This window comes from Anser brachyrhynchus, assembly GCF_964034855.1.
Source record: "Anser brachyrhynchus genome assembly, chromosome: 5".
Taxonomy (NCBI): domain Eukaryota; kingdom Metazoa; phylum Chordata; class Aves; order Anseriformes; family Anatidae; genus Anser; species Anser brachyrhynchus.
This window is the reverse complement of record NC_137699.1, coordinates 9,162,582-9,189,524: the sequence shown is the minus strand read 5'-3', so window position 1 is coordinate 9,189,524 and position 26,943 is coordinate 9,162,582. Positions and strand designations below refer to the sequence as shown.

The 26,943-nt window shown below is 41.1% G+C and overlaps 1 long non-coding RNA gene across 1 annotated transcript; it reads right to left on the bottom strand.

Moving 5' to 3' along the window:
• Positions 1–7,467: 7,467 nt before the first annotated feature.
• On the bottom strand, positions 7,468–26,122 carry LOC308195764. Its single transcript, XR_013951840.1, has 6 exons — positions 23,881–26,122; positions 20,623–20,738; positions 19,210–19,273; positions 16,587–16,715; positions 11,300–11,400; positions 7,468–8,423 (listed from the first exon to the last, which is right to left on the bottom strand). It is a non-coding gene; the product is annotated as an uncharacterized lncRNA (long non-coding RNA).
• Between the last annotated feature and the right edge of the window lie 821 nt (positions 26,123–26,943).

The window sequence follows — 26,943 nt, the reverse complement described above, 5'->3', positions numbered from 1 at the left end:
ACTGTCGCTGGCTAAGGAGAGATGTATTGCTCTGAGTGCTCTGCCTGGCGCTTTTAGTATGTATAGGAGAGGGGCTGAAGCTTCAGAGGACATGACTTGTGGAAAGCCGCTGCTGGAGAAATTAAATATAATAAATTTTACTTAAAAAAAGAAAAAAAAGAAAAATCCTAGTCCTGATTAGAAGCTTTGTTTCTTTGAAGGTAGAATGTAATGATTTTGCTGTGGTTATAGTAAGATACACAGCAAGGGCCTACTAATTTGAATGGCAAGAACAGCTTAAAAATTCAACTTCTTTTTAAATAAAAGTTCATGAAACCCTGCTTAATAGATGCCAAACCCATATGTCAAACAACATACCTATAAAACAAGATATGAACAAAACAAAATAGTTCTTCAAAATAAAAGCCAGTAATCAAATAACTTTATCCTTTACTGTTGCAAGAAAATAAAAATGAATCAACGCTGTACCCTTCACACGTCCAGGCTTGAACTCTGCAATGTGGGTGGAGTGAATCTCTGGATGGTGTCAAATGAGCCAACGTACTAGGTAACCATAAGAATAACCCTTTTAGCAAAACAAATAAGCTTGTCATATTGAAATAGTTATCATATTTTTAAAGGATAATATCTAATACAGTTTCAAGCATAACTTCAGAAGTGTATGTCATTTTTCTATATAAAAGGATTTCAACTAAAATCACTATACTGGTGAATTATTCCAGACTTTTGATGATTTAACACAGAGGGTAACAGAGTTTATTATGCCTCAATTCACCTGTGTACATGTCAGAATTTAGTCCCATCACACTTTCTCTGATATGAAATGTAACGGCTGGTCTATTTTGGTTTAGAATGGGAAGTTAATAAATAAAAACACAGATACCAAATTAAAGCCAAATGAAAGCAGAGCAAGAACAAACAAACAAATCCAAAACATAACAACAACAAACTACTTATATTTCCAGGTGCAGTAAATACAGACTTGTTTTCTTGTTTGGGTTACTGGCTTGTTTGTCTCTCTAATCTTGCTTCATTATGGAAAAGATAAAGTAAGTTACTATAACATACTAAAAATCAGAAAAAAGAAATATATAATAATATTTCCTAGCTGTCTTGTGTGGTTTGTATTTTGTGTAATAGGACAGATTTTTTTAGATATATATTTATATACTTAAATGCTATTAATCAGAATTATGTTTCGTAACAAATGTCAGAAACTTTATCTCTAAGAACTTTTCCAGGTAAAGTTTTCCAGTGAAGCATCCAACCATTCATATACAGACCCATGTACAAGTTTTAATATGTTTCTATTTATCCTTCTGAAAAACAAACATCTCCAGACAGAAGAGACTGACAGGCACATGAAAGACCACTTTAATCTCCTTCCCTGGTCACGGCAGATATATGAAGTGTGGTATAAACTGGAGGGAAACCTTGGAACGGTGCTTTCCAGAATACTGCTATATATGAGAACATTCCTTCTAAATGACTTTATAAGAGAAGGATGGTGAAAAGTAATATTAATCTCTGTAGCTGTTATTGGGAACAATCGATAGTTGAGCTCGGTGGAAGCTGGTTGCTGATACGGCGACAAGCTGTGTTAGGTATGGCACTTACAGGTCAAAACCAAGCAAAACATGCTTGACTAGTCAATTAATATAAAGTGCGTATACTATAAATCTTGTGAAGTTGTACGTATCTGTCTTCTGTCTAGAAAACAAGTCACTGATTAAAGACAGGGGCAGGAACTGTAGGGATCCAGATCCATGACTGGAGCAAGTGGGAACCACAAATAATTCAGAATGTTGAAGCGCATGTTGTTATCATCACTGTACACACCCACATATGCACACACTGATTTATACTAACATTTCATATTTTTGTAATTGGAAATCAAATAGAACCTTAAAAGAAAAAAAAATCTCTTACTGAAAGCTGTTAACTTTACCATCCTGAAAATATTCTCTTCCTTTTTTCCTTCTTAGTCACAATTTCTCCTTCCTCAGACTTGTCTCGGCCACTCTCTCACTCCCGCTTTCTTTTCTTCTCGTGACTAACAGGCTTCAGGAATGAACTTCAGAGGAGCCTGAAAGAAAAAAATCTCTTCCAGATTGGCGATTTTTCCATTAACTCTTACAAATACATACTGCAGGCAGTTCAGCAAACTGATCATAAGATATGAACACTTTCATCTCTGTGTTACCCTTTCAACTGCAGTTCCAGGTAGTAATAACGAGAAGCTGTCAATGTGATAGTGAACTTCAGTCAACACCACTTGCTTGAAGACCCATACCCAGGACTGATTTTTGCAGCACAACTTCACCTTTGCCAAAAACATCCTTAACTAGCTCACCACTGTTTTCCATTCTTCTATTACTTGGTGGTTTTGTTGTTGGTGGTTGGTTGGTTGGTTGTTTCCTTAAGAGCGTATTAGTTTCCCTCTTAATTCAAATCCTCTCTTGAACAGAGCGGAGTCATCTGTCCTCTGTTTTTGAAGCCAATGGAAAGGCTTCAGCATCCTTCCTCTCTCTGCATCATCCATGTAACAACTCTTTTCTCTCCTATAGCGTGTTTCTTTTGAGAAGCACAGCTCAGTCTGCAACAATAGGTTACCTTCAAAATACTTCTTTCTGCTTTTATCTGCTCCCCTCCCCTTTCTCCCCGCCATCCAATCAGCAGACTCACTCCACCATTAAAGATAAGCAATTTTTTCAAACTCACTCAGCATTTCTGTCCAAGTCAGATACAGAATCTAGATTTCCTATTCCCATTTTTTTAAAAATGTTGCCTTTAAACTACAGTTTCACCACCTTTTCACTTTTATGTGTTTTGGGGACTCAATTTCTCACATGTTTAATGTTATTCTGTCCTGAAGTTCAGTGTAAGATCAAATATTCAAAGGTACCAAGTAATTCCCAATTATTCCAGATTTACCTCACGGTAATAGAGAAAAATCCATACTCAAAGCCCCAGTGAGTGGTTTTATGAGACCGTGATGTCTGTGCCACTGATTTTATTGTTATTTGCATGTACTATAGTGTCTCTGATAAAAAGCACATGTCTCTGGTTTACAAAATGGCCTCTAACCTTGGAGTTAGCTTTTTATTCCACAGACCCATAAAAAAACGCACATAAGGAGAAAATAAGGGCCAGGGCTGACATAAAAGTGAACTGAACTGGAGCACTTTAGACCCGGCAGTTCCTGAATGTTTCACTTTTCATAGAACCATAGAATATCCTGAGTTGGAAGAGACCCGCAAGGACCCTTTTTTTGATCTCTTTTTTGAGGGAGATTGGTGGCACAGTGAGAGGCGGGACCCTCCAGATCTCAGAGGGGAACTCAGAACATGTTCACACTTTTTATTTTGAAATTAAACACAAAGTATCTAGGAAACCAACAGTGTGTGAAATACTCAGCTCAATACACATCTCATAGAATCATTCAGGTTGGAAAAGACCTCTGAGATCATCTAGCCATACAGCATACGCACCACGTATAGGGCTGACCCCACTGCAGCACCTCACTTTTAAAAGGACTTGTCTAATGATTAGAGCAAGGAACGATGAGCTGGGATCCTTAGGTTGCAGTCCTGGTTATGCTCGAAATTCCTCAAAAAAAAAAAAAAAAAAGTTTGGAGAGATTTCCAGCAGGGTACGCCACGACTCCAGGAGCGTAGCGTGATTTATAGATGTTGGTGCTCTGGCCAAGACACCACTTCTGCTGTTTCAAAAGCCCTGTTTTATTTGCTTTGTGAGCAAGAGGAATCTCTGTTTGTGCTCCTTGACTTAAACACACTGCTTGGAGTGAAGTTACCGGATGCCCGCTCTCCCGAGAGAGCGCGGCTGCGGGCTGCCGTGGGCGTGAGGGCCCCGTCTGAGTTTGTGGAGCAGGCGCAGGCGGCATGGGGAACGGGTGCGACATCCCGCAGGGTGCCCTGCTGTGGGGCAGGACCACTGCACAGGCCCTTGGAGCTGGCTGGGGATAAGGAGCCCAACTGGAATGGAAGCGTGGGCTGCTTTGCTGCTGCTCACTTCGCTCCCAACACTTGACAAAAGCTAGGAGCCTGGTATACGCTCTTCAGCTGACTCACGATTTCATCAGATCAGTCCCAACGGTGTAAGAGCCACGATGATATTTGAATGCTCTGTAATTTCATTAGCATGGTTCTTTTGGTGGATGTTTAATTTGAAATATTTTTGCTGCGTTCTGATGGTATTATGGTAAATTTTGCAGCTCTGGACCGGCTTTTTTGTGAAGACCATTCAGCTAGCTGGTAAAAGAAAGAAAAATCACAAGGCAACAGACTGCAGTTGCTGCTTTTAAAGTTTTTCTCTGCGCAGGATTTCAGCCACATAACTTCTACCCATTTTAATGGCCTTACGTAACCAAACTACTTTTCACGTGTTCGGGCTAGTACTTAAAGCACTGCAATGTATTTGTGGCACGGTTTGTCCACGCAACAAACATTCCCTAAAATACGCTTAGGGGTCTGAATGACAAGAAGAAACAATTTCTCCTGTGATGGCTTTTGTGGTTGCTGCCTCCAGTTGTCCTTCAAGCACCTCTCTGCAGAGCTGTCTCAGCTGCTTACAGAGTAGCTGCTGAATGGCCAGCTTGCAATTAATTCAGTGTACCAAGGAAACCAACACTCACTGATGGTTTCCCTCAAGGTAAGCTGAAGGCTGGCAGTAGCTGCTGCACGGACAGATGAGACGCCACCCTGGCAAAGGTGGGAAGAAGGGCAGCATGGACCTCTGCGTGACAAATCACTGCTTATCACAGCCTAAGTCATCCCAGCTTAACAGTCACAGCCCTTTGGGTCTTAGTTGTCATTTGAACTAACATATTTCTGCACACCCAAGCCACATGCAGAGGTCTTCAGATAGCTATAAATACAAATTATGGCTGGTGTAAGGCCCCCTTGCTTTGCTAAGGAGGTGAAATGAGGTTTACTCTGAATAAGCACCGCTGAAAGCTTTTCAAAGGCACAGTCTTTGGGATATTTGAGAATAGATATCACTTAAAAGTAGCCCCCCCTCCCTCCTTCTTTTTTAAATCACATTGTTTTCTGCTGTCAGTGGGGAAGTGGTATGCAAAACATGAGTAGGTCAGTGAATAATAGTAGATTTGGAGGTATTGCTGCTTTGGATTGCAGCCTAAGTAGTCTAAATCATGTATACACATGCTGGCATCACTGGATGTGAGATTATAGAAATGGAGAATTACATATGCCTTTTTAGTAATTAAAATTTCTATTGTATTTGGTGTCTTTATTAGGAGTCCCTGAGCCCTCTTAATTCCCCATATTAGAACCCCTGTTGCCTATTTTTAATATTCTTGCAATGTAAATACATTTTTCACAACGCTTTAAGGACCTTGGGTGAATAATACCCAAATAAACACAAAACAGTGAATCATATAATTTCTGGATACTTCACACGCAAGTTGTACGAATTCAGGTCATGGAGCACAGTGAATTTACGAGGACGCTATACAGGCTTCTAAGACCAATTAAACAAAAAATGAAGGAGATTTCTTTATCTGTTTTGCAAAAGAACCTTGAGTTTGCATATTTCATTTGCATTTTGTTCACCAGCAGCTCCCAGCTAGTTTCACTCAGAGGCGCGTCCTCATGAGCTAGTGCCTGCCATTTGCATGTTAGCACTGCCATATTGCTGTGGCTGGGAAAAGCAGCTGGAAGAGGCGTTCGTTTTAAAAGGGGAAAATGTGGCATTGCCAGAGAGGGAGGAGATGGCAGCAGGCTGACCCCGACACCTGCGCCACTGCGAAGCAGTACCTGCACGCAGTCACTCTCGACTGCTGAAGGCTGGAGGAGGTCAGAAGTGAAATGACTAAATGAAGGGGTGGGCAATGTAAATACCAGTGTACTTGATAAATGTTTCTTACACTCTCTTACTCCGAGGCACCTTGCTAACTTGACTGTGCACCAGGCTGTCCATGCAAGCTGAAAGCAAGGCTGCAGTGCAGTACCGCTCCCCGTTCTCTTGCAACTGAATGATGACCTAGAAAAGAGTCCTGATGTTTGTGGCTCAGAGGTAACGACACTACGTTTAATATAATTTCTGGATTTCAAAGTGTTATAACAACAAAACCTCATAACGTTGCTAAAAATTGGATATCTGAATAGGTAAGAAAGGTGGAGAAGCAAAGGAACTTTTTATAGAATATTACACATCCAGCTATGCTTAACACCAATTCCAGATTAGATGTCATTGCTAATTAAAGCAAGTGTAAGAGTTTTACTCATTTTTTTGTGCCTAACTTTCATTCCCTTAACATTTTATCTGGAGGTTGTCTGAGGTTTCTATCAGACACACTAATTCTGTCTTTCATCTGGGACCCCTCATACATTACTGCCTACTTGCTAAAAAAGACCAGTAGTTGCCAAAATAAACCAATCTGGCACTATCTCTGGGAATGGGTCAGTCCCAATTATTAATCATGGAGCTGTTTATATTTTACAGTCCAAATCTAAGAAGTGTCAGGTGAGGCAAGGTGGGACCTGAAACCCTTTGCCCTGTGCTTTCAGATACTCTGCCTGGTCTTTGCCTGTAGTTTACTATACAGCAGGATCCAATCCATACGTTTTAGCAGCTTCAATATACTACAGACTTTTTTTTTTTTAACAATGAACAGCACGTATCTGCAAACAAAGATAAAACAACTGCATACATAGGCCCCATTCTCTAGGTTCAGCCGTAACTCCTGAACTAGGGAAGAGTCTTCCCTAGTTCACAGATTCCAGAAAACGTGCTGGATATCTTCCCAACAAGGAGTACAAAACTTCAACTACACAAAGAGCAGGTCAGAAATGTGGATGAAAACAAAGAGATATCTATTTGTTGAAGAAAATATCCTGTGATATTTTCTTGTTTTCATCAAAACGAAATGCAGGACCACATTTTAAATAGTATGGAAATTTTCTTTTCCATGGAGCAAAACTTATTATCCCCCAAACAGTTGTATTTCTTTTGGCATTGGCTCACTTTGCCAAAGAGCTAGAAGTGATATCAACTGATGCGCATGTATGCGTTGAGAACATTTTTCTGAATGTCTACCCGCAAAACGTCCTCCAAGGGTCTTTACTGTGGAGGTTTCAACACTGTATGCTTCTGTAACATTTTCAATGACAGCATCTGATTACGGACCACAGAGCCACCTACCACAGCCTCCTGAGAAATGCTGGGTGACATTTCTGGTTAAAATTTTTATCAGAGAAAACTTCAGAGCAATGTTCCCAAAATGCTCACAGACGGCTCTCACTTTTGCCCAGATTTTTCATCCAGATTCAAAAGAAAACATTCTCAGAGTCAAAGACTTTTAATTGTATGGGGTTTAAAAAGCTCAAAATCAAAATAATAAGTCATATGTGGAGAGAAGTATTTTGTCCCATATGAAACATACTAAGGTCCTTCAAATTTTTTTTTTTTTTTTTTTGTAAGGAGCCAGAGATTCCAGAACCAACCTCCTCTGCAGGTTAACAGATTGTCCAAGTGACCTGAAAGTAATACTGTTTTTCTTTACCTCCATCAAAAAAAGTACACACAAAAACACCTGCATATATGCCTTTGTTTGCATACCATACAAATGCTTTGGCATCAGGTGTGGGCTCTGAAGGACAAAACATTTTCCTTAATGTGATTTCTGTTGGGATTTTCTGTACCTTCCTGCTCTCCCACCTGTATTCATTTACATGACTGCAAGAGGTCTCTGGTGAACCAGCAGTCCTCCTGGGCAACCCATGCCCTGATTGAATTTAGGAGATATATGGTATGTCCCTCCAGCACTTGGGTATAAGTGGAATGCAGAGCTCCTCATCCTGGAGATGTTCATACAACGAAGGCTACCAAGCCTTGGTCACTCCCTGCTCATTAAAGCTGTGGTTTAGTGTGGCAATAGCAGTGCAGCGGAGAACCCCCAGCCCATGCGGAGCCCGGTGCCCACGTGGCTGCTGCCTGCCCACAGAACGCAGCCGGGAGCAGCGCCCCATCTCGGCACGCAGTGCCAGCCCAGGCGAAGGCAGAGCCGTCCTTCGGGGAGGGCAGCCACGCTATGCCAGGTCATTAGACGACTAGGCCATGAAGATGAATGGAAAGGAGACTATTTCATATACAGATTGCATCACCACCTGCTTCCTGAGGTTCAGCAGTGGCTTCCCATGTTTGTAAACAAACAGGAAAGGTCGGAGCTCAAAGGAGCATTTCCCAGAGTGTGGTGGAGGAAGACATCCTCCTCTCCGCTGCAGTTGCAAAGCAACAGTGTATTTGTCTCCTTCCATCTCCTTTTCTCTCTTTACCTTCTGTATTTGTTTTCTCGTGAATGTCGTGGAAATGAAGCTGTGCATTAAGCAAATACACTGCTCTTGGATGCCGTACACATCAGACTTCCACTTCTCCAGACTCTAGGCAAAAGAAGTTCCATTATTTTCAGATGTTTATCCCTTACCTATCACCCCGACATCTGACCAGACAAGCTAGTGTGCAGATCTGACCAAAGCACAGACCTCTCCCTTCCCCCAGTATGGGGGCACAAGCACATATACCTGCATTCCAGCTAATTTAACAACATAAAAGCGAAACATTTTACATGTAGGATCCGGAGCCATCATTTTCTAATGTCAAAGGTCACATGAAATACCTCTTATGTTGTCTCAGCCTATTTCCTGGCATAGAGTTGTAATCTCCGAGAACACATAAATGTTTCAGTATTAGTACTAAGAAGCCACATGAGGGAGCATTTGGAGAATTGAAATGCTTTCCTTGTACCAGTGTAAATAAGTGAGGGAATCAAACTCGATCCCTCTGGGATATATAGAATTCAGACAAATCTAGATGTTATTATTCATTTCTCTACACATACAGGGATTCAGAGTTTGTGATTCCCACTGAAGACAATTTCTAATAGAAAGCCCATTAGTGGGCTGAACCAGACCATTTCTTACTCTTGCCTAGGTACGCTTTGACTAGCATACCTGAAAGGAAGGGTAGGTAAGTGTGTTTACATTTCAGCTCAATGAAAACACGAGGTACCCTGTACAGGTCATTTTGGGCTGACCGTGGCAGTGGCGCCAACTTTCCCGGTCTCGGGTGGCAGCGGTGGTAGCAGGGAGTGGTAAGGTCCCAATTCCTGCACTCTTCTGACTACCCAAGTAGCTCAGCCAACACATTTCTAAGTAACTTTTACATCCTATGCTTTTATATCTTATGCTCAACTAAAGAAAATAAACCATAAACCCACAGGTACATAAAATGAAAGCAATCTCAATATTTTTGCAAGCTGACTCACATTTATTTATTTTTTTAATGTTTGAGGTTGGCAATACTAAAGCTAACCAAAACAAGAGATAAAAACGTCAGCATGAACCACAATGGGAAATGGGTGTACATTTCTGCTCTGTACTGTTGCCTCAGCAAAAAATCAGCTGCAGCTTGAGCTATATTCATTGACGGAATCATCTCAGTTGACTGAGAACAACATCAAATGACCATATCAGAAACATCTTTGCTGGTAGTGCTAAACAGGCATTGAGCGAATAAAAAATTGAGCACTCTTCCTCCAAAAGTCAACATCCTTAGTAACTGTTGTCAATGAGAGAAACTCATATTAAAGGTCATTTTGAAATCAGTAGAAAAGCACTTCACCAAGATTCCATCTTTTTCCTAATAACCGAGCCTCATTATTTACACTTAAAATTGAATAAAGAACAAGTAATAAAAGAACTGTAAGAAAATCGAGTTGCAGCTATGATATTATGACTACACATTGCTCTGTATATTTGGCTAAGAAATTTGCAATTGGTTTTAATGGGCAGAAGTTCCAGCAGCCCCTTCTTTTTTTTTTTCTTTTTTATTTTTCATTGCCTGTGTAGACTACTTCATGAACTCCAGCCATAGCAGAAAGGTGGAAGGGAAAGAAAGAAAAGAAAGATAAATTCAGACTTAAAATGACTACGTTTGCTCCATCGAGGAGGTCCGGGATGCTGCTTGCTGCAGTACTGGTGGCTGGAGTTTTTGAGTCGCACCAGACTCATGGCACTCAGTTGCTGCCTCCAAGCCCCCAGGGTGTCTGTGGGGCAGCCCTGCAAACTGCAGCATGGAATTTATTGGTGTTTGAAATAATCCCTGTTTTCCTAAGGATTAAATTTAACCCAGATTGCTGCCGTGAGCCGGTTTACAGCTCTGAGCCCCGCTCTGTGGTGTCACTGCAGCCACGGGGGGAGCAAAATGAGGCACAGGAGTGCACGTCCGAGGGCAGGACCTCTACACGTCTCGTCTGCTGCTGAAGCCAGCAAACTGGATGGGCATGGCTCACTGGCGAAGTAGGGGTTGGCATGCATCTGCAGTTTTTACGGTTTTCACTGCTTGCTGGTTTTCTTTGCATGAAATCATCTGACCGTTCTTATTAAACCAAAGAAAGTCTGAAAGACTGGCATTTGCCGTTATCCTCATCTCTAGAGAACAATTCTTTGCAGCTCCCGTAAATAGGACTTAGAAGGTAAATGGTATTATAGTGTTAATTTCAAAGTGAATTATTCAAAAAGTGCTCCATATGTCAGCAAGCATCATTTTGTGGAACTATATTAATGTCTTCCTTAAATACAGTTCTCCCTTTCTAAAAGCTGTTTTATAGATCCAGGAAATATGTCTGGTATGAAGAAGTGCTTATTGTAAAGGATGTTTTAGCAGTTGTGTTCAATTAATGAGGAAGGCAGGATGTAGCCCTATATAAGAAACAGCATAATAGCAAGAATTCCTTGGGGCATGGGAATCTTCACACTTACAGGTACTGCACAGCTATCTGTTCATTCAAGGTATCAGGTCAGATTTGTTTCATATTCTGTATTTCACATCAAAAAAGGTAATATCTCCTTTTGACAGGACTTTCTGTAAATATTTGAGAAGCTAAAAATAAAAAGAAACTGTTGCTTTTCAGCAGAGATGCCTGAAAGTAAATCACTCAGGAAGGACCCCAAAGCTTCCACCGTCAGCTGAAACAAATAGAAAACTCACAATGCTGACAGCAACTGCAATTGAGTAAGTAAGGGGCCAGACCGCAAAATTCTATTTTATTCCGCTGAATCAACCATCAGCTCCCTTCAGACATTCCTCAAATTCAAACGATGGCAAGAAGATATACGAGCAGTAGAAGACCTCCCTAGATTTCTCCATATTGACATGTTATTGGACACTGCCAAGCAAATAGACAAACGGCAGACTTGATTTAAGAGGGAACGTACGTGCTTTGGAGCTGTAAAGCAGTGGGGAAGTGCTTACTGACCCGAGCAGCAGGCCCAGTTTTCTGGATTTCTCTTGTTCAGTGCACGGGAACAAGACTCCCGTTCTTCTATGTTCTGCATCTGTTTCATGAACTCTGTGGGGCTGAGGATTAAAAACAAACACATGCAAATATTAAGAGGATTTAAAACGTCTGTGGCTGTGCCCCTACCATCTTTTGTAAATAATGGCTGCATCTATTTTCATTTGTATTACCAAATTGTTTAGAAGCTCAGCCAGGCTTGGGTCCTACAGCGAGGGCCAGTGCACATAAAGACACGGAGGTCACAGCAGGCAAGTATTATTCTCATCCCTATTGTACAAGGGATAATTGAAGCGTGGGGAGATTACATACAACTGCTCAAGACCCTCAGGAAGTCTGTGACTGTGCTGGGAACCGAGCACCAGTTGCAACTGGTACCAGTGGAAATACCAGTGAAAGCGACGGGACACAAAGCTGCACCTGCAGCCTCTGCATCTGAGAGGCATCACGGCTACACCATCAGCAGCTCCCCCCAAAAACCAACCTGTCCAGCTCAACTCACGGTCATGCTCTCTGAGCCCCTTCAGTGTGCTGCGTGATGTCTGCATAAGAGAAGTGCTGCTCAACGGTGCCTGGTAGGTTGGGGCCAGTAGCCCACTGGCTTGGGCCTGCTTGGGAGACTGGATCTGAGGTCCAGAGCTCGGTCTTGGCTCTCCATCTCTTATTCTTCAGATTAAAAATCTAGCCAGACTGTTTATATTTCATGTACGTTTAGGTCTAGTACTGTGTGGATTATTGCACTGTGGTACAGGATGACTGCTATTATTCTGGTCTGTTTCTGGTACTCACTTTCCTCTCCTGGAATGGCATGCCGATAGACACGATTCATATGTAAAGCACAGTGTAGAGAATATTTGTGGTGACACTTTTCAAACCAGTTAGAAGCCCAGTAATATTCAGCTGTCTTGAGAACTGCACACACCTGCAAGTCTCTGCAACCACAGACTCCTGCAAACTGCGCTAGCTGTTGGGGAGGGAAACCAGAAGAACGTGCTCTGTTCTGTTCAGCAACATTGGGGCTCTTGTTGAAATGAGTGTGAGTTTTGCATCTAAACCCATCGCAGAGTTAACTTTTCACACTGACAGCTAATATAAGCATCACTGCAATATATAGTTATCAGTGATGTCCTCTGAGTTTAATTTCATATGACTATTGAAAGAATTAATCCCATTCAAAAATTATACTGAAGGCAAAAAAATTTAAATTGTGAAAAAAAAATCCACTGGCATAGTAAACTACCTAAAAAACCTACAAGCCTGGCAGGCAGCCAGAAAGAAACACAAGTTTAGGATATTTTCTTATGGACAATTAAAGGATGAGAGCTCAAAATCCAGAACTCATCTCGCTGCTCATGCAGCCTGTAGCAAGTCAAACTGGCTCAGACAAGGACAGGTATCGCACATTCACCGCTGGGTTACAGTAGCATTTCTGCCTCCTGACAATGTTTGAACTACCATATCGTCAAAGCATAGCTCAAACTTATTACTCCTATTATTATTACACAGCAGCCCACAACCTTTCATCAGGTTCAGACACCACTGTGGGAAGTGCAGTACAGGAAACATAAAAGGCAACCACAACTCTTTCATTCTGGACCTACAATGGGAGAAGCACCATGAGGAGGAGAGCTCGGCAGCGGTCTGTTCCCCAGCCGTCAGAGGGAAAACCAGAGGGAAGCCATCCTGGCCCCCTGCTCGGCACTGACAGGCTCTGTGGAGCTCAGTTGCTGCTCACGCACAGCACTGAGCTCAGGCAAACAGATTTGGCTGGGATTTACAAGTTGGCCAGGTTTCAGCAGATTTTCGTGAAGATGGCTAAAAGCACATCACCAACATCAGGCTGACAGACCTGCTTACTTCACCCAAATAATGCTTAGCCAATTTTCGAATTCCTGATTTCAACCACTCTAAATGAAACAAGTTTTTCCCAGGCAAAAACAAAATGGCAAAACAGTCTATTTCCCACTAGTTTTGTTCCCCAGGTTACACCGTGTTTCTTTCACATCCATTCACAAACCAGCTTGACGCAGTCTTCAGCATGGAAAATGTCATCCCTGGTAACTACACCCAGAAAAAGCTAAAGGCCAGATAAAAACAGTCTTTACTGGGCCATGCCACGACACTTTCATGGTGTTTCTCTAAGTGGAGCCAGAAATATTTATACATTTAAGCAGTGTAAGAGGGACGACTAGCAGCTGAAATTTACCTGAGACAAGCCTTGGGGTGAGATTTGAACAAGAAAGGATTGTAAAAGTTCTGGCTCTGACAAGTAAGGTGTGGGGTGAATGATATTTGATATAATCATACCTTTCTTTTCTTTTTTTTGTAATCCACATATGCTTCTTTTTATGAGTTAACTTCACTGGAATGAACAAAGTTTAAAGCACCACTCAGAGTCTTTTGTGGTACAGACATTTGTAAGTGGCTACTGTGCCCGTGCTGCCCCCTACATCTGCTGATGTAAGTTGAAAATAGGTGACTGCTTCGTACGTAAACTGTTTACACAGTCAATCAAGACACGTTGAATTGCTACCTACAGTAATTTCAGCTAATTTGTAGGAAGAGAGTCGCAAAGTTAAGTCCTGGTGGGTTATCATATAACTGACTTACAATTTCAGAAGTCCTATCCACGAACTGTAAATGCTGGGTCTGGGAGCAATGGCATTCAGTGGCCTTTGATGACATATTCAGCTTCAGTATACACGTCACAGCAAAGCACAACAGCAAGGAGCTTGCTCATAAAAACAAACAATTGAAAACCCTAAACAAGTGAAATTTCCCTGCAGTTGAACGGCAGAGGCTCATTTTTGCCCCAGCTGCCCGGGCTGCACGTGAGAAGACATTTGCCTTCGCCACAGGCTCGCGCCTGCAGCCAGCAGCAGGGTGCTTGCTGCTCAGCCACCGGAGCAGCACCCACGCCATAAGCAGCGGCAAAAGATGCCGATCGGTGACACCGAGAGAAAATGGCCAGGTGAGACCTGCTCCAATCCATCAAGGAGGGAGCTCCTGCTCCTGCCAGAGGTGGCCTCAAGCCGTGGTGCGGCCTGGCTGGGGCAGGCACCAGCAGAGGTGGGATCGAGAGCTCTACGGCTCGTCCCCCAGGGCGACGGTCCCACAGCCCGTGGCCACTTGCAGGAGGCTGCAGTGCTGCAAAACCTGCCAGTGCAGGGAGGGACATGGCTGCAGGCTTTCACACACGCATCTATTTCACTTGAGAGTGGGCATTTAGTCGCTCTGAGCAACCGAACTGCATAGGCTGGCTTTGAAATTCTATAGAGAGACTATCTGATCTTCTCCCTTTCACGGAAGGATTAGGGAGTCTGTAAGGAGAGATTTACCCAATCCTTTTCCTCAGCTTCCCTGGCCCCTCCTGCACTCAGAGATGTTTAGAGTCTGCTCTACATCTGCCGAGTGCAGTCCTGGAGGGTGTTTGCTCCCACACATGCTTTTACTCTCCCAGCCCTCCACCTCTGCCCCGTGGCTAGGAGTGGCTGGCACAGGAGCCGCACTGGGCTTTCTCGACACTCCTCCAGAGAGCCCCAGGCTGGTGAGCTACAGCTGCAGCACGGCCCCTGGTTGGCCCCAGCGGGGTATGCCCCGCTAATCTCGCTTGCCATTAAGAGCATCAGCTCTTAGGAAACTTTTTCTGTAAGTAAAATACGTTTCTTTTCAGCATTACTCACAGCCTCGCCACCAAAATGGTAATACATAAGTTTAGCATCAGCCCCACCACCATCACTAAATGAACACTGTACTGGCCTCGTTAATCTGTGTCAGAGGCTACATCAATTACTCCCACGACAAACTCTTTTGAATTGCAGGAGAAAATGGATAAAAGAAAAGCACTGAGAAGGAAAATATGTGCTGCAGACTTCAGTTTCCACAATCTCCCTCTTCCTCCCTAGCGAAATAAATGAGTTGCTGTGTGGTCTGTTTGGCAGATGGGTCAGCAGAGGCACTTTCTGCTGTGGACATTCTACATGAAATGGGACATGAGTTTACATTTACTGCATGTGGGTGTGAATCTACATTTTAAGTGGATTCACAAACCATCACACTTAAAGAGTACCAACACTAGCAGCAATGAACTTCTGTCACAACAGACTTAATACTCATGTCAAATCCATCATTGCTGTTATATTTTCAGCTGTCAATAACCAGCAGATTGAGAGTTTTGTAGATCCTGATAGCTTCTCAAGTGTCATCTGTGTATGAAGCCAAGACCAGGTCTTCAGTGATTTTCCAAAGTATCGCAGATTGCTTACTCACAGCCTGACGTGTTTGTCTTGAATTTGCCTACTAGCTGCTTAAAGGAGGTAACAAAGTGACCAAAGAGCACAGTGGCAGCTGATGGAAGAAATGCCAGCTGATGACATTGCTCACTTTATTACAAATATATAAACCCATACGTGCTGACCAGGAATAAATATTAAAAAGTATACCCTTCTTTTTCACAGCTAGTACATGTGTAAATTGAGTTGTGCAGACAGAACCTATTTTGTTTGTTCTGTACTTTCTTTATCTGTCAATATGTGTGCTATGGAAAATGGTGTGTTTCTCTCATGCCATTATTTTCCTCTTTTTTTTTTTTTTTAGCTTCTAGTTCATGGAAATTCGGTAAGAATTTTGTCACAACTTTTTGTTTGTTTCCTCTGTGTATGTGTTTTTTGTTTGTTTGTTTGGCAGGTTGGTAGCCATCTCTTCTCGTCCAATTTAAGAACTACTTTACAAGTTACCCCAGTACTGCACCAATTGGCTTTCCAAATGCTTTATAAAGTATCCAGAGCTGTTGCTATGTCTGCTCTAGATGAATACGTTTCTATGTGAAAGTCCATCATTTTCCTCCTTCATCCCTAAATCACTTCTACCCTGGCAGTCTCCTTTCACTTTTGGTGACAAGGAATAAAAATGGCACTTTCAAAAAAAGGGAATGACTAATTTGTAAAATAGAATCATATTTTTATACTTTTTCCCACATGATGTATGTACTTACTATTTTTCTCATCCCTTTTGGTGGCTTTTCAATACTGAACAGAATTTCACTGAACTGAGACTTGCATTGACATGTGGCTTGATACTACACTGACACTAGCCTTCCTGCAGAGCAGTCGCAACTCATTAATTAAGAGGCCAGTTCCCATGCTCAGTGACATGCATATACCAACAACAGCTTCCAGGCACCATTCCCTAACCTGTTCGTTTCCCCTTTTGAGGCTTTGCACGTCCACTTCACCCTTTCTAGTCTTACCTGCTAGGCAGCTGTGGGTCTGATGGGAGTGCAGAGCTCCCCTGGGTGCTTCCGAGCAAGCTGTTTGCCTCTCTTTTTCCACAGTCCCATAAGACAATGCTCCACGAACGACAAGCTGATGGAAGCCACCTGGGAAAAGGCACCTGAGTTAACACAGAAATCCTAAATCCACACCAAATCCCGGCACTTACAGGTAACTACAGGCCTTGAACAGAGATTAGTGCAATAAATCTGGGCGCAACTGAGCAGTGGGAGAGGTTTGAGTCATGCCGACAACAGAAAACAAAGCTTATTGGGCACTTACACTGGAATTTGTTGCTTCTGTGTGAAGCCTCGCTTGTTTGCTTGAACCAAAGGCCCTTGCATGATGTGGAAATAAAGCCTTTCCATGGAAATAAAAGCCTTGCATGGAAAGAAAGCCCTTCTCATGAGTGTAGCTAGCTGGAAGGCCCAAGGGTAGTAGGGAATGCTTGAATTTTAGTCCATGACCTGAAGACACTTGGACCTTCCCCTCTGCTGGAAGCTGTGCCTGTGCTGGCCGAATGGCTTACTCAGCAAGGCTCTACACAGCCAGGAGCCCCCAAAATCTCCCTGCCGATCTCTTCAAGTGTCGTTCCACAGCTAACGCTTTGCCATGCTTAAATTTAGAGCTGCTTCTATTTTCCATCTGCTAACTAGTTTAAACATAATAGCACTTTACCTCCCATTTCATGGTTTGTCTACTTCCTTACCAATCATTTGTGAATTAAAACAAATAAAAAATCAAGAGATTAAAGAGGTACAGCTTTCCTTCAGCAAGAAGCTCGTTTCCTCTTTCAGTTCATTCCACTGCCAAGGGTTTTAGACTTCTACTTATAATGATTGTTTTTACAGGTTTTCCTAGAAGTAATGATCACTAACTTGTAATTCATAGGGGTCGTCCTTCCTTTTAGAGGATACTGGAAAATACAGCTTTATTTTGTTTTCATTCTAAATATATCTACCACAGCCACTGTATCTAATGCATATTAGCTACTCTCATGGAAATGTGTTAAAACTTTGTACAACTTTAGAGTAAAAAAAACAGTCCCACACCTTTTCTGTTGCCTAACTTGTTGGTGTCTTGTTATCCCTCAGCTGAACTATTTGTTGCAGAATGTATTAATGCCACACTACAGTCCAGGACAGCGTCATCTTTATTGCCTGAGGAAAATCAGTACCTCCCAACAGCTTCCCTAGAGAAGACTGACAGAAATACATCCATGAGCTCCTCAGCAGCAGTCCTTAATTACGTCCCACCTTTAGTTTCTAGTAACCAACTCGTCACATTGTAACCTTTATTTTTACCCTCCAATATGCTTAAAGAGTTTTTGTTTGTCTGTATGCTTTGGGATCTCCTAGTTTCCATGTTTGCCCTTATCAGTCACACTTTGGACTTTTTTTTTTTTTAATTTTTAAAATGCACAAATACCCGTGAGAGTCAATCAGTGGGTAAATGTTTGTGTTGTTCACTCTGTGTTACTCTTCCACCTTTTCTGGTTATTTCACATCTTTACCCTTCTTTGTGTCTTTGTTTCTGACATCTTCAGCTTATACCTAGACTGGAATTCCTGGCTAATGGCCAAATTAGAAAATTTGACCTGTTTTTACCTGCCCCAATGCTCTGTTTCTTCTCACACTGATTCTTCTCTTCGTGTTTTCTAAAGATATTCAACATCCAACAACAACCCAATAGTCCAAACCCTTCCTACATCTGTTTCAGAGATTCAAGTTTCACACCCAGAGATAAAAATCTTCAAAGGGAGATTAACCCCAAATAACAAAGGCTAAGGAACCAGCTGGTCCTAGTCTTTGATCCCTCCCTCCTTTGCCATAATGAAATCTTTAAAGTGACGCTAAACTTACGTAGGGAAATAAAAATGAGAAAAAAGTTTGTTGTGTTCGGGTTGGTTGAATGTATTGCTGAACAAAGAGTATGTATATATGTGGTATGTTCTATTAAAATCAAAATAACTGAGGTTTTCCCATTCATCTTCAAAAAACATGAGCAAATACCAAGCTCACCCAGGGTTCCCTCAAGGTAAAGAAAAACTTTCTCTGCTTCTGAACATAAAGAGCTAACCAAGATTGATATTATATCTGAAGAACTAGGGGGTTCTCCAAATATGTTCCAGGCATAACGAATATCCAATTCTTTTCAATGTACATCATAAACAAAAATAATTAATGCCTCAAGTTTCAGATAGACAGAAATGTTGTTGGCTTTCTAAATGTTTTTACCACACAGCATTACAGAAAGAGTTTGTATTAGACCTGGTAGGAGAGGCCCCAGAATTTAAGATGTATCACCAGAGTGGTAGACAATCCAAAATCTGAAAGTTTGTTTTGTCATCAGGCCAACCCCAAACCAGTGGAATTGTTTTAATGCTTTGACATCTTCCCCTAACATAACATGAGCCGTAGGAACTTCTGCAGAGTTAATTACATAGGAAGAAGAGTAAATGATTGTGCTAATTAAGAGAGACAGGGACACTGAATTGTGTTGCCAAACTGTGTACCTCACAGTGCTGTGCACAGCACCTAGAGCACCTACAGCTACCAATAGATGGCAGAATATTAAAAAAAGAAAAAAAAATGAACTTACCTTTTAGCAGAAATTCAAACACAAGCATCTTTGCCTTATCTCTTGCACATCTGCATGGAATTAGCTGCAAAGAGGAAAACATTTGTGAAGGTGATGGATTACTTGCTAGGATTTCCCATATTTTTTAATAATTTCAGCAATTTCCCTAGAGCGTGTGAAAGCCCACAGTGCAAATTATTTGATCCTTGTCACTGTTTATATAATAAGCCATAAATGCTTCTGACCTATTGGAGGATTTAGTTCACTCTGGGCTCTGAGGACCCTGTTCTCTTACTGTGTGCTCCCAAACAACACTCTTTTGTACTTCCAGAGGTGAACAAAGCCTGGAAACTGTGAGGTGTTAACTAAAGAAAGCTACTCTAAAATGGGACAATCAGATGACCAGCTGATTTCTTGAAGAAATAGATTCCAAATGTTTCTGAAGAAGGTAAACTTGCAGAATTCTACTTTTGGCTTTATACCTAAAATAATACATTGAAAACACAGATAAAAAGGAAGTTACATTCATGAAAGTACTCTGAACTTTGAAATGCTGATTTTACCTTTGAGCAGTACATTTTAAGAGGGATACCTCTTTTAGACAGCATATCAGTACAGTGGATCTCCAGACTTTTACCTTCTTTGGTCAGCCAAGAGATAAAGGATTTCATTTTTTTAAAGGAAAAATCAATGCTTAATCAAATCGGATACATAAGCATTTGTGATTTGTTTCCCAAAAAGTAATTACTGTCAGAACATTCTTCATTTTGTTAGTGCTATGTCAAAGAAACTTACTGAAGCTCATAGGTAGGTATTAGATTTCAGAAAAGAAACAGAGCTAAATGTGCTAGTGAGACAGGCCTGTGACATCTGTTTCCAGGTAAAAATGCAAATGCCACATTTCTAGCAGTAAAATGCATTTATAAAAATTGTTTGTGCATCTTCCAACCTCTTCCCAGCCCAGTCAAATGGACAAACTTTGAAATATAAAGACATTAGACTAGTGACTTAAACATTCAAAACATTGGCAAGATTAGCATCACCTGGAAGAGCAAATGAAAGTATTTACATCACAAATACAGGCTTCACCCCCACACCCCACACCCCACCCCCAAGAAAATTAGACTATTCTGAAACTTCCAGTATGTTCTACTTCTGGGCAGAAATCAAATGCGTGTCTGCATCAACCAAGGGAGATCTCACTACACATCCATAAGCTAACACTGGAATGAGAATTGGTCTGAACAAAGTACTTAATACCCTATGCACTTAGTGTCCAGGATATGAATGAGACTTAATGCTCACTTGGAGCTAATTTGGGCAACTTTACACTAAGCTGTAGTGGGCCAAATAGACCTTCCCTGGGAGAGCCTGGACTCGAGCATTTCAAACATCTGCAATGTGCATATGCAGTTATGTCTGCGGAAAACTTACCACTGAAACAGCTCAGAAAACAGTGTCTTCATCGTGGGCCCCTTGTCACGTAGCAGGTCATGAAATAGCTCTACATAGTATCTCTACAGTACATGGTTAAAACCCTTGTAGATTAGCTATGAAAGGAAAAACGCAATGCACAGCTGAGAGGAAGAAAAAGAAAAACAGTGACATTACAGAAATTAAAATATTATTTCACCTCATTCTCAAAATGGTGAAAGAACCGTTTGGTTTTCTAGCTGCTTCCATTCTAAGGACAGGCTATTTCTACTTCCTACCTAACTGCTTAGCAGCTGACCTGGAAGACATGACAGCTGCTAAGTGAACGATGTTTTCAATCCTGCTCCTCAAGTAGTTTTTTTAAAAATTACTTAACATAAAGAGAGTTTGTTTGCCAGGACTATTTTTCTAAACTCTTGCTGCTCTATTACTCATATGAAAAAGAAAATAAATAGGATAATCTATAACATCACCACGTCTATGATGAAATTATGCCAGAAGATTTTCCCTGCCTGGCTTTGTGTTCATTCAAAGACCCAAAGCCAAGTAAATGTCAAGCAGTTAGGACTAAATAACCCCTTAGGAGCAGAAGGGATGAAAGATACGCAGACAGCATCCAAAAGCCTCCAGTGAGCATGGAAAGAAGGAAGTTAAGAAGCAGAGCACTTTTCAGCTCCAAATATCTTCTTGTAAGCCCAGGCACAGAGATGCTTAGCAATTCTGAACCAGAGCAGAGCCACCACACACACACACACACACACACACACACCGTGCTACCCCTTTTCCTTCCCTTTCTCAGCAAAGCACTGGGAATCCCAACGGGAGTTCTGCTGAATTGGCCCGCCGTGCCTTTGTCTGCAATGTTCAAGCAGTCGGGACACGGAGAAACCTCTCCCGCAGGGGGATGCGGCAGCGTGAGCTGAGCCCAGGGCTGAAGCTGGGCTGCCCAGCCCTGCTCACCGCACTCAGAAAGGTGTGTGCAGAGCAAGACATCCTCTCCCAGCAGGGCCCGGGCTCTGCACGGCCGAGGCAAAGAGCACGGCCTAACAGCTCAGGTGCGGGAATACAGCTATGAGGCTTGGACACACCGAGACAAGAAGTCGTGGTGGCTTGCTGACAGCCCCTATGCCCAGGTCCTCTTCTTCCTCGGAGTGGGCTCTGTCTGCTATGGGTAGTCAGAAACCTTCCACAAACAGCGCAGGGCAGGGGATAAATACCTGGGGCACAGCTGGAGGTGGCCAACATCAGCACAGACAGAGCTCACCGAGATGCAGATGTAGTAAATGCGATACCAGTCCAGTGCCAACATTCATATTTCTTAGAATTTCTCTTAAAGCCAGTGGATTAAGGTAATATTATTTCATGAATTAATACATCAAAATTTTAAACTAGGATCCTATAGTTTTTCCACCACTACAGTTTCCCAAGCCATTCAGAGTTATTTGGCTACATTTAATTTCTTTGGATATGCTCAATTGCTTAATCCAATTTACCAGATTGGGGCATCAGGCATTTATTCTTCATTATTGTCTGGTTAGGATGGTCTGGAGGATGTTCTCGAGTGGGGGAAAATAGCGGCTGCAATCTGCTGTTTTAGTAATAGTCGTATTCCCAGGCAGATACTGAGGCAAAGTGCAGACACAAGACGCAGTTCTGACGGGAATGAAAGATGAAGGGTGCCACGATTCAGCCACTAATGGCTCTCCACACACTCACAATATTAAATTTCAAGACCCAAATACTGTCTTTTTGAGATGTTGTTTTAACTGACAAATCTTTAAACATAACTAAATTGGATAGAAAAAAAACACAATGTAGGTTTTTAGCAGCATTAATAGGCTGTTTGATTTTAGTGCATTATCATTTTAGAGAATAAGGTTAAAGCTGCCACAAATGACAACAAGAGGCTGGAAACAGCTAATCGGTGTGCTGGTAAAACAACATTGTACCTTGAGGAAGGACATTAATATACCACTTGTAACTTTTTTTCAAGTTTCCGAAGTTCTCCCCCCCAGCTCCTTATGTTCTCATCTAATTTCCAAGTCATACTCCTCAGGCCTTAGTATCCTTTTGCAAATGTCAATGTCAGATCTTCTGTCTGCAGAGAAGAAAAGCACTGGAACTCTTTTTACCTGCACACATATTAGTTTTCTATTTCTACTTAGGAGTTTGAAGGCAATGCAATTCATTTGGTTGGTATCACTGAAGTGTGGACTTCACCTATTGCAGAAAAAGTTAATTTGCAGGACCTACAGAACCAAATATCCAGGTATATATACAGCTTATAATACCAATTTTTTCACTATAGTTTATACAAATCCCCAAGGCAATACTGGGCTTGAAGGCAAGAGCACTTAAGATTTAAAATAGCATTTTTATAGCATTCATTACAGTCACCATCATTAAGTGGGTTTGGCATATGCAGCCTCTTGTCTGTACAAAAAAAAATTTCCAAGATTCTTATCCTGTAACTGGAATTACTGTGCCAAGAGAAGTTTCTATCTCACATGTAGCTGGTATGTACGATAAGACACTTGATGTGGCAAGTAGCTAGTTACTGTAGGAAAGCAACAGCAATGTGTACCCTCCCTAATCACAACGCTAAGCATCCAGGTCTGCTCAAAATATACTTTTTCCTATGTTAATCAAAAGCAGCGAGTGGTAACAAACATTTTGTTTCTTTACAGGGCACAGGCAGTTCTCACTCAGCTTCTGTGTCTATTTCTGCAGGCTTACACAAAACTGTCCTAGCTTAATAATAAAAATAAACACTTAAGGGATAACATTTCTGCAGATAAATTAATTTCCTTATAAAACAAAGAAAGCATGCCCAAATGTTATCTCACTTCATAACTGACCAACAAGAACATGTTCTCTGCGATGCCTCCTCGTGTTTTAGCTACTTGAAATCTGAATGGTGATTTTCTACATTGCAGTGTGTGTGGGGGTCTCTTTATTTATTTATTTATTTTTGTCATCCTTCATTTTCAGCTGCCTTACCGCTGAGTATTTAAATCTGAACTGAAGAAAATGTAAAATGGTCTAGAATTGAACACACTGGATATTTGTCCTTGAATATAGTCTGTCTGGTTTGAATAAATAAATAGCTCTAGGTGCTTTTGTTTCTCTGCTTTAGTTTTGGATGGTTTTGTTGTTCGTTGTTTGCTTTAGAATTGTTTCCCTTATTTCCACAATTCGCTTTTGAGTTTGGCAGATTGATTCAAAGAGCAAAGCTGAGACCAGGGGTCTCTTTCTCACCAGGCTGTGCAGGTGTGATGGTCATCCAAAGAGAAAGGTTTCCTGTGAAGAAACTGGTTGGGATTCTCGTCCATTGACAGGTCAGGGGCTTGAAAGATAAGACAAAGACATTTCATGCTCTGTTCAGCTGGGTCATTATGTTTCCTGAAGACAGCTTATTTTATCTGCCACTTCTGGGAACGATAAATAACTACATATATACAGGAACAAGTGGAAAACCCAGACAAAGACAACAGCAACCTTTACCAGGAAGAAAAGAAACAAAACCAAACCACAAACCAAGCTGGAATGTGTAAGTCACTTTTGTTTTGTTCAGTTAAATTGATAACATCCATGCCAAAATAATTTTTGTTTAGCTCTCCTAAATTCCTTGAGGAATCAAGAAAATTAGTAATGCTGTTTTTGAACTAACAATTTAATCTGCCAGCAGACTAAAACCATATAAACAGGAAAGTCATTAAACAATATATTTTTTTTCATATTGTATAAATCTCACTTTCACACAATTGCAAACAACCTCCTATACAAAGTTGTTTATCAGGTATCATTTATTTTTTATATTATGTTACCTGCTTGTTGGCTCACTTTAGCCACTCCAAGCCTTTACTATTTGGGCACTAGACAAATATATATAAATGACACTACCTGGAGCTACATGTGGCAGAGGCCATCAGTCACAGTGTACACATGGATGTGAAATTACAGCCTCACTGAGAGCACAGAGGCTTTGTCATTGATTTCAATAGAAGTGGAATTTCACTCACGTAAATTAAGCCACAAAAAATTAGTCGACTTGTTTCCTTGAGGTCAGATAGAAAGAGTCTTTCAAAGTACAGCATGGAACATTTCATTTTCTTTGCTTGAATGGAGTTCAGTAAGCCATAGATCTGACTAAGCATTTAGTTGTATATATTCCCATTCCTTGTACAAACCCTGAGATTGCCCACGTAGGATAGGCAGATTTTCCAGTTAGAAGTTGTGGATTATCTTATATCACCTAGGAAACTGAAAACATTTTCTGTGTTCACCCTTATTCCACATGTATTAACAAATATATACAAAACATAGCTTATGAAAGGAACAACTTATTTTTGACGATGAATATATTTATTATGTATTTGATGGTTGCTAATGAATATATTCATGTTGCCCCTTTGGGATAGCTTTGAAATTCCGACCATTTGTTAATTGCATGCAATGTAACTGTGTCACACGTTGTACACTGCACAACGGTCCAATAAACTACAGTCTAATACTAATGAGACTAATAAATCATTTTCTAACATCAGAATATCATTCATCTTTTTTTGCTAAGGTGTCTGTTCTTCATCCCTGTAGCTTTTTTTCAGTATGTCTTAGTTTAAGAAAATTAGATTAAGGCAGGCCTTAGAATAATGCGGGCTTACCTTCTGTTCTGCTGGGCTGCAGCAGCTAGAAGATGTGCCGTGGGGGAAGTCCATACATTCCACATTGATTATACAAAATTAATGAAATAGATGAGAAAAACAAAACAGCAAAAAAAAACAACAAACAGGCTTAAACCACAATCAAAACAAAACTCAAAAGCCTATAACCAATTATTTTCTTTAAGCTTTTTATCATGGCATAGTAATACGGACAGGTGAGATTTATTTTTAATGTTTTGTTATGTGCTGGCATTAGTTCAAAACAAAGGTGGTGGTTTTTTTTTTTTGTTTTGTTTTCCTCCCGATTGCCCTTACAAAGGCAAACCCAAAGCAAATGAACAAGTAAAAAATATACAGAAAGCCACTTAGATCTTCTAGTCATCTACCTTTGCAGGGAGACGTCCCTTAAATCAGCAGACCTCACTGGGTGATTCCCAACACGCAGCAACCAGCGCTCAGCACTTGGCTCCCACTCTGCTGGGTGTAAGCACAGCCCCTGTTCTCAGTGGTACAAAAGCACGCACGGGCTGAGTAGCTCAGGTTCGGGTGTCTTCCTGGGATGTTACCAGACAATTAGGCCTGTGGCAGAGGGATCTTTGCATGTCACTCTGAGTCACAAAATACAGAGTGTACATGTAGGAGTCAGTAACCATGCAGCTGGTTGAGTACGTTTTGCATCCAGCGCTATGAAATGAATAAGCTTGACAGAAGGGATACGGCCAAGGTCCTGTTTCTAGAGATCATAAAAGTTCAGTCTGGGATTCACCTATGACTGTCATGGGGGAAAAAAGTGCTACACTATGAATATTTCATTATGAAAGTGAGAAAACGCTTTCCCCTCCAGCAGATTTTATTAGTTAGCACTTTTCATCTCTAGCCTTCACAGCAAAATCCCAGGCTGAATTTCATGCTCCCTGAAATATATTGAAGGAATTCCCCTCTGCTCACCACAAAGGCACATTCTGTGGTATAGCATGGAAGGAAGGACGGGAAAAGAAAAATCAAAGATAATTAGAAGAGAAGAAAAATGAATAAAATATTACTAAGAAAAGTCCTGCTGTGGTGCATCAGGGAAATCAAGGAGAAAATCAGTACCTCAAAGACCTCTCTTTCAGCCTAGATTTTTCCTTATGCCGCATAACTAATCTATAGATTAATGGATGCACAAGTAAATGACTTTTAGTATAAAATGTAAATTTTAAAATAATATTTAGTTATCCCAACATTCATACCTGAATATTTCAAAACCCTCTGTCACGTTTTCTCTCCATCCTCCACCTTCACAAAGAGAAGACAATAGGCATTCATGAGATTGTAAAGTTGTACACTTACCTATTTTAGCACACAAATATCTCTGGTCTTTATAAGCATTTATAGTGCATATATGTCCCTGAACATTTTAGAATTCTTCATCACATTGTGTGAAAGCAATTTCTTGAATGGACCAGACTTAAACTTACCATACAGTTTATTCTTTGAGACAGTCTTGGCACCTTTGCTTTAACCACTAAAGTGTACATCAATTTGCTCATTTTGTGAATTGTTCATAATTTTTGCCCATATTTTTTTTCAAAAATCATAAGCCAATAATTTTTTGAAGTATAATTTGACTTGCACGTAGATCTCAGTTTAGAAAATCTTTGTGCAAGCTTGAAAC